Consider the following 6,000-nt stretch of genomic DNA (forward strand, 5'->3'; position numbering starts at 1 on the left):
GTTTTCCCGCCTTTAATGATTACCCCAATGTGTCTCACCTGTGTCTCGCTGCCTCTGAGCCCTGGCTTGTATTTAAGCTGCGCTCCCTGTCTCCTCTGCGCCAGATCGTCTTGTCTGTTCTACCAGCACGTCATCCAGCGCTGTCCCCTACAGGCCTCTGTGTTTTTTGACCAGTAACTTTTGGATTTCCAAGTCTATGCCTATTGTCAATGCACCTTTGCCTGAATCGGACCGCATGCCCAGTATGTGGTATTAGTATTTGGACTTCATTAAAGTCCAAATACCAGTCCAGCTCGGTGGATCCTGCTTACCTCTGTGCAATTGTTACCGAGGATCAAACTCCTCTAGGATGCATATGGCGCAAAGAAGAAACACTCAGTATTTGGATTGTTTGCTTCTTTGGCATTTCCATCCGTGGGCTGAATGTGTTTCTGTAGAGGAGCATTGGCAACTAACTCATGCAGATGGCCTCCCTATTGCTCCACTGTTCCGTGGAATGTGCCAAGAGCTTCTATTGTTTTCAACTGAGAATGAGTCACTGATGAAGGAAAAACTATTTTAATTTTACGGCTGCGATAGGTTTCCTCCCATGTTGTACACATTTAAGGCTTCACTGTAATGGTGCATAATTGGAAACGACTCACGAGCTGTGACCGTCTTTTCATTCCACAGTGAAAACTGTAGTTTGGGTGACAAACACTGCAGACTACTCTGAGATTTAATGGGATTCTGCAGAGTTTCAGAGGGAGTCAGATCCAATATGGAGTAATTCACTGTAGATGTACTGCAGGAGGATCAAGTGCATTTGCACTTAGTATGTTTGCAAATGTTGTCGCGTGGAAAATGTGATATTCCACCAATGCAACACAGACATTTGCCAGAAGATATTTAGATTTATCTTCTTTTTAACCTGAAGTGCTTCATCTTGCTTCATCCCCCCCCCCACCCCCCCGACCCCGCTCAGGTCCATGCTGTCAAAAGTGTTTCCAGCCCATGCCAGTAAAATGTACCTCACCCCCACACCCCCGCCACTCCACCCCCACACCCCCACCCAGCACCTCCCTCTTCCGTCTGCATCAAGGCGGAACTTGATCAGACAGTGTTATATGATGACCTAATTAATGAAGACAGAAGGAAATGTGTCCGTGCTATTCTGCAGAGCTCTTGGTGCTGCCACTGAGGACACTGTCTGTTCTGTTCCTCGCCAGCCTTTCCCACTAATTCAATTGTCGTCTTCTGTCATTTATTTTCTGATTTGCAGAAGCAGAAAAGAGAAAGATTTCTACTTAATCTTTTTAGTGCCCAACTGGGTTCTTTTGTGCCTGACTGTGTATTTCAAATCTGCACGTGTATTGTATGAATTTAGTTTATTTTGATATAAATAGAAATACTTCATTCATTTCAGAAAGGGAGAAACACAGTACAAACATCCACACAAGAATATTGCTGAAGATGTTTCTCCGAAGTGGTTTACGGTCTGATACTGTTTTGATTTGTGTTTGTTATTGCAGAAGGTTCCTGAACGCTTCCTTTCCTAAACCTTCAATCTTTCATACTCTCCCACAGACCAATATTCTAATGCACCAGAGCCAAATTGCAAATCTGCTGCTTTTTTGCCTGTTGTCATCTGCCTTGCCTTCAGACAGCGCTATCGCTTATGTCCCTCGCTGCACTGATCTAATCTGCAGGGTTTAGTTTTAATGAGACTCAATTTTTCCCCGCAAGTGTCCATCTCCCTGACATGGCTCAGAGCACTCTTATTATTTGCTTGCCCAAGGTCACTAAACAATCAAGAGATTGACTATGAGCAGGCTCGCTGTTCCTGCCTTGAGGGATAAACTGGATTAAGGTATTGGGAGGGCCGTGCAGTTAAAGCTTTAGAGAAGGGAAACACAATCAGCATGTCTCTACATGCCTCGCCTCTTTCAATCATCCACAAGCAGTCATGGACCAAATGGAAGCCGGCCCGTCCTCTCTCGCAGATAGGACGGGAATGAGATATAATTCAACTGTAACGTGATTCATATGCAGCAGTGTCAGGAGTCCATGACAGGGCGGTGGTGGTGGTGGTGCTTGAAACAATCCTCGGAGTAAATTTAAAATGCGATTAACTTCAAAGTTTTGTTTTCTGTATGTTATTGCGCTCTAAAGGATAAAGCTCAGCTGGATGTTCCGCAGGGATCTTGCATCATGAATGTATCATCGCATTGCCGGAATGTTTAATTCTGCTCCTGCACTTGTGGTGAGGACCGGCAGATTCATTTGCACACTGTTCCGTTTCCTGGTTTTTTAGAATTGTAATTTGAAGGAGTTGGTTTTTCAAAGGTGCATCTTTAATCACTCTTCAGGAGGAGGTTGACAGCACAGCTGAATTTAAATGAAGATATTCTGTGTGATAATGCTGTGAAATGTGCTTGAGGAGGGAAAATAACACTAATAATGATGATATAGCGGTGGTCTGCGGTCTCAGTGTTTGTATTATGCAAGTTCCAAAAAGGGAATTCAGTCAGTCAGTCCACCCAGCAGGAGCAGGCCAGTCAGAAATGCAGAGGTAAACCCGTGATGCCCTTCTTGCTCATTCAACTGTCCGTCTGTATGCGCTGAAAAAGGAAAACACTTCCTTCTCTGCAGTGACCCATTTTCTTCCATTAGTCACATGTCTCCTCTGTGAGTAACAGTGTCTCGGCTGAGGGTAAAGTCATCTCAGTGCACTGGTGTATAGATTAATGGCCTCAATTTGATGACCTGGCCTGGCTAGCTACTAAATCACAATAATAAGGGTGTTTCCTTAAAACGATTTCACACATTAAAATACCTTACATTAATAAACAATTGTTTATTAAGGAAAATGTATATTTCATCTTACACTTTTCCAAAACCTCATTGTCAACTGTAACACCTTTAACACTCTAATAAATAGTGGCTTAATTGCACTCAAACAAATCCCACCAAACAACATTTACATTGGTCCCCTCTGTTTCTATTTTTACATTTTTCTAAAGCAACATTTTTTTTTAAATTCAATGCTTGATTGGCAACCCTAGAGTGAGAGCGAGACAAGACAAAGAACCAGGCAGGCCGAGTAAAGACCAAGACTGAAAAGAGTGTCAGAACTGACAGGGCGCTGCAGAACTGGCATGAATTGTAGAACAAAAGAAAGAATGGTATTGGGGCTACTGTACTGTATGAGAGCGGGCACCCAGCTCATGGAGAGAAAAGATCAAAACACAGGGTAAAATATATATCATAATGTGTTTTTAAAATAGATGCATCATATTTTTTGCATTTGGTGGGGGGGGGGGGGCGGTGTCATACTGGGACCAGCTTCAAGACCATTATGTGGTTGGTTGGAGCCCGAGACCAACATCTCAAGTGGTCTCAAGACCAGTCTTGAGTGGGACGACGTGACCCTGCAGTAAACTCTTGCAAGAAGACACAGGAACATTCCCTTGCCGCACCGACAGTCAGTCTATTGTTTTGGCTTTAAAAGGATGGAGGATCAGCGTGCTCATGGAACGACGGTGGCAGCAGGGCCTGTTGGAGTTTGTAGCAGAATAGTAAGAGCTTCACCTATGGGGGGAGGGTGGAGGCGGGGTTAAAGGACGTGTTTTAAAGCGTGGAGGTTGCGTTTCTGTCGGCGAGGCTCTCGTGTTTTCATCTTCCCCTACACTCAGCCTCTCTCGCTCGCCTCTCGGAGCTGCGGGCGCAGCCTCTGGTGTTTACCCGTCATAGTGTATGACTTATACATGAAGAGTCTGCTCTTTATTCATTTTCAGGAGTCCCACCGCGCGAGCGCAGCCATCCGCTGTCTGCAGCATTTCGGCTACTGTGTCTTTCATAACCTTTTCATCTCCTGGCTCACACACACACACACACACACACACACACTCACACTCACACATTCACACCGCATTCATTCAAACCTGGGAGCCTGTGGGAGCATAGCGAAAAGCGAAAAAGGACAGATAAAGCGCGGCCCCGTATTTAGCTGCCTCTCAAACCCTGCAGGTTCTATTTGTGTTGCTGCATTCAATTCATGTGACGTAAACAGCTGCCTCTTTTTATGTATTGACAGGTTACGGATTAGCGTTCAAAGTCAGATCCCAAGGGTAAAGGCATTATAACGAAGCACGCCGCTTTGTTCACGTATCGTCACATCTTTATATCTTCATATCATCTTTACTGTGATTCTACTGTTATGGGTTCTCAAAGTCTGGTTCGCAGCAAGTCTCCAGTTTCAAAATAACCTTCAAACAGGACTCTGGGTCAGCAGCAGTCACAGGAGAGACCACATTTTACTCATGCATATTTAAATATAGTGTTACGCTCATGCAACAATCAGAAGCATTTGCTTATTTTCAGCACTCAGTGGCTGATTGAACTACTTATCACAGCCCGAGTGTGTGAGGGGTCTTCTGAGGAACCAGTGTAAGGTCAGCAACGGATCCCTACAGTCAGAAATGGAATGTTTACGTTTCAGCCAAAGTGCAGTGCGATCAGATTCATATTGTCTCTTTTCCATTTGCATTATCATATGTGTGTTTGGCCTCTTGTTTTCCTTTTTCATTATGTCTTCAACCTTTGGGCTGAAAATATCAATCTGAAAAATATCACAAACCAGTAAAAACTAAAGAAAATTGTGTTTGTATGTGCAAATGGAAGTCGCGGAAATATATTTGTTAAGAGGCTCAAAGTAATAAGCTCAGTTCAGTTTTAAACATCATGTAACACCATCACTGTGCAATAAATTAAAGAGAACAGAGCCATAAGGCAGCCTGGTTTAATCCAGGAGTGTTTAGTATAATTCTTGCTTCTCCAAAGGCAAAAATTGTAAACCATGAATGTTTCATGCACATGTTTAAACTGGTGCACAAATCCCAAAGCAATTTATCCACAGCATAATACCAAAAACATTTGAAGAACGGTTCAGAGCCATTTCTAATACAAGAATGTTACTGTATCCAGTTTATTCATCTATATAATTAATAATGAGATACTATATTTAGCATTATCACTAACGTTTCACCTTTTTGTCAACAATCTTGTGCAACTCAGTATTTCTATTTTAATTTAATACATTTCTTTATTGACATCAAACAGAAGCCATTAAAGCAAATGCTTGAGTATTTTTGAGTATTTTTTTCAAAGTGTTTTATTTTTTCATACTTCTGGTTGGGTTTTACAGCTGTTTTAAACAAGCCTATGATTTTGGACCACAGCATCCTTTTATTGCAATGAACCACTTGGGTTCCAGTGCACTGGCTCTGCAAACTTAGAGGGTGGATGTGGCTACATAAGCACCCTTACCTCTGAGGCTTCCCAGTAGAAAGGTAAAACTGGGATCCATTAAGGCCCATAACGTTGACTGGTGTTTGTTGTGTTTCTGCTGCGACTGGAGCCAACACAGAAGAATTACATTTTATATTGCATTTTTTACTAACTCTGGTGGGCATATCTTAAGAAAGAGGCCGAGACATGATTGAGGCAGTTCTTCCATCAATCTGTCAATCGCTTCTATTCATCGCATTTTTCTTTCTTGTAACCTTGCACTGAGCTAATCTTTGTGAAATGTGCTGCATTAGTTGTCAGTCATGTCTGTGGTTACCCACCATCCTTTGTTCTTCCTGGTGCCATTGAAGGTCATACTTTAATGGTGTAAGGGCTTTCTTATTAGAAGAGAAAGGTGCACGGTGCTCCTATAGAAACCTTTAGAAAAATGTCAATGGGATGGATTCTGTAATAAGGATGTACGGTTACTTGCATGTCTCACAAAGCAGAATGTGGATGATCAGATGTGGTCAAAGGCTTGTCCAACCTCTCCTTATACAGCCAGTGGTGTCAGTGTTAATACAGCCAGTTAGTGCCGGAATGCAGATCTTTATGTCATTGAAGTCATATGACTATCAAAGCATTTCTTTCTCATCAAACAGCCGCATAGCGTCGCTGTGAATCAATTACTAATTACTTTAGATAAAGATAAAAAAAAAAGTAACAGTTGAG

General features: G+C 42.6%; 1 protein-coding gene across 5 annotated transcripts in view; it reads left to right on the forward strand.

The window, feature by feature from the left end:
• nrip1b (nuclear receptor interacting protein 1b) overlaps positions 1–6,000 on the forward strand; it is a 167,045-nt gene extending 161,045 nt beyond the window's left edge. For all 5 annotated transcript variants that reach the window (XM_076019936.1, XM_076019939.1, XM_076019938.1 and 2 more), the window contains one exon: positions 5,990–6,000. The gene's annotated coding sequence lies outside the window, so the exon portion shown is untranslated. The remainder of the gene's footprint in view (positions 1–5,989) is intronic.

Source organism: Nelusetta ayraudi, unplaced genomic scaffold (genome assembly GCF_046127955.1).
Source record: "Nelusetta ayraudi isolate G7.1 ecotype Tasmania unplaced genomic scaffold, CSIRO-AGI_Nayr_v1 ptg000011l, whole genome shotgun sequence".
In the NCBI taxonomy this organism is placed as follows: domain Eukaryota; kingdom Metazoa; phylum Chordata; class Actinopteri; order Tetraodontiformes; family Monacanthidae; genus Nelusetta; species Nelusetta ayraudi.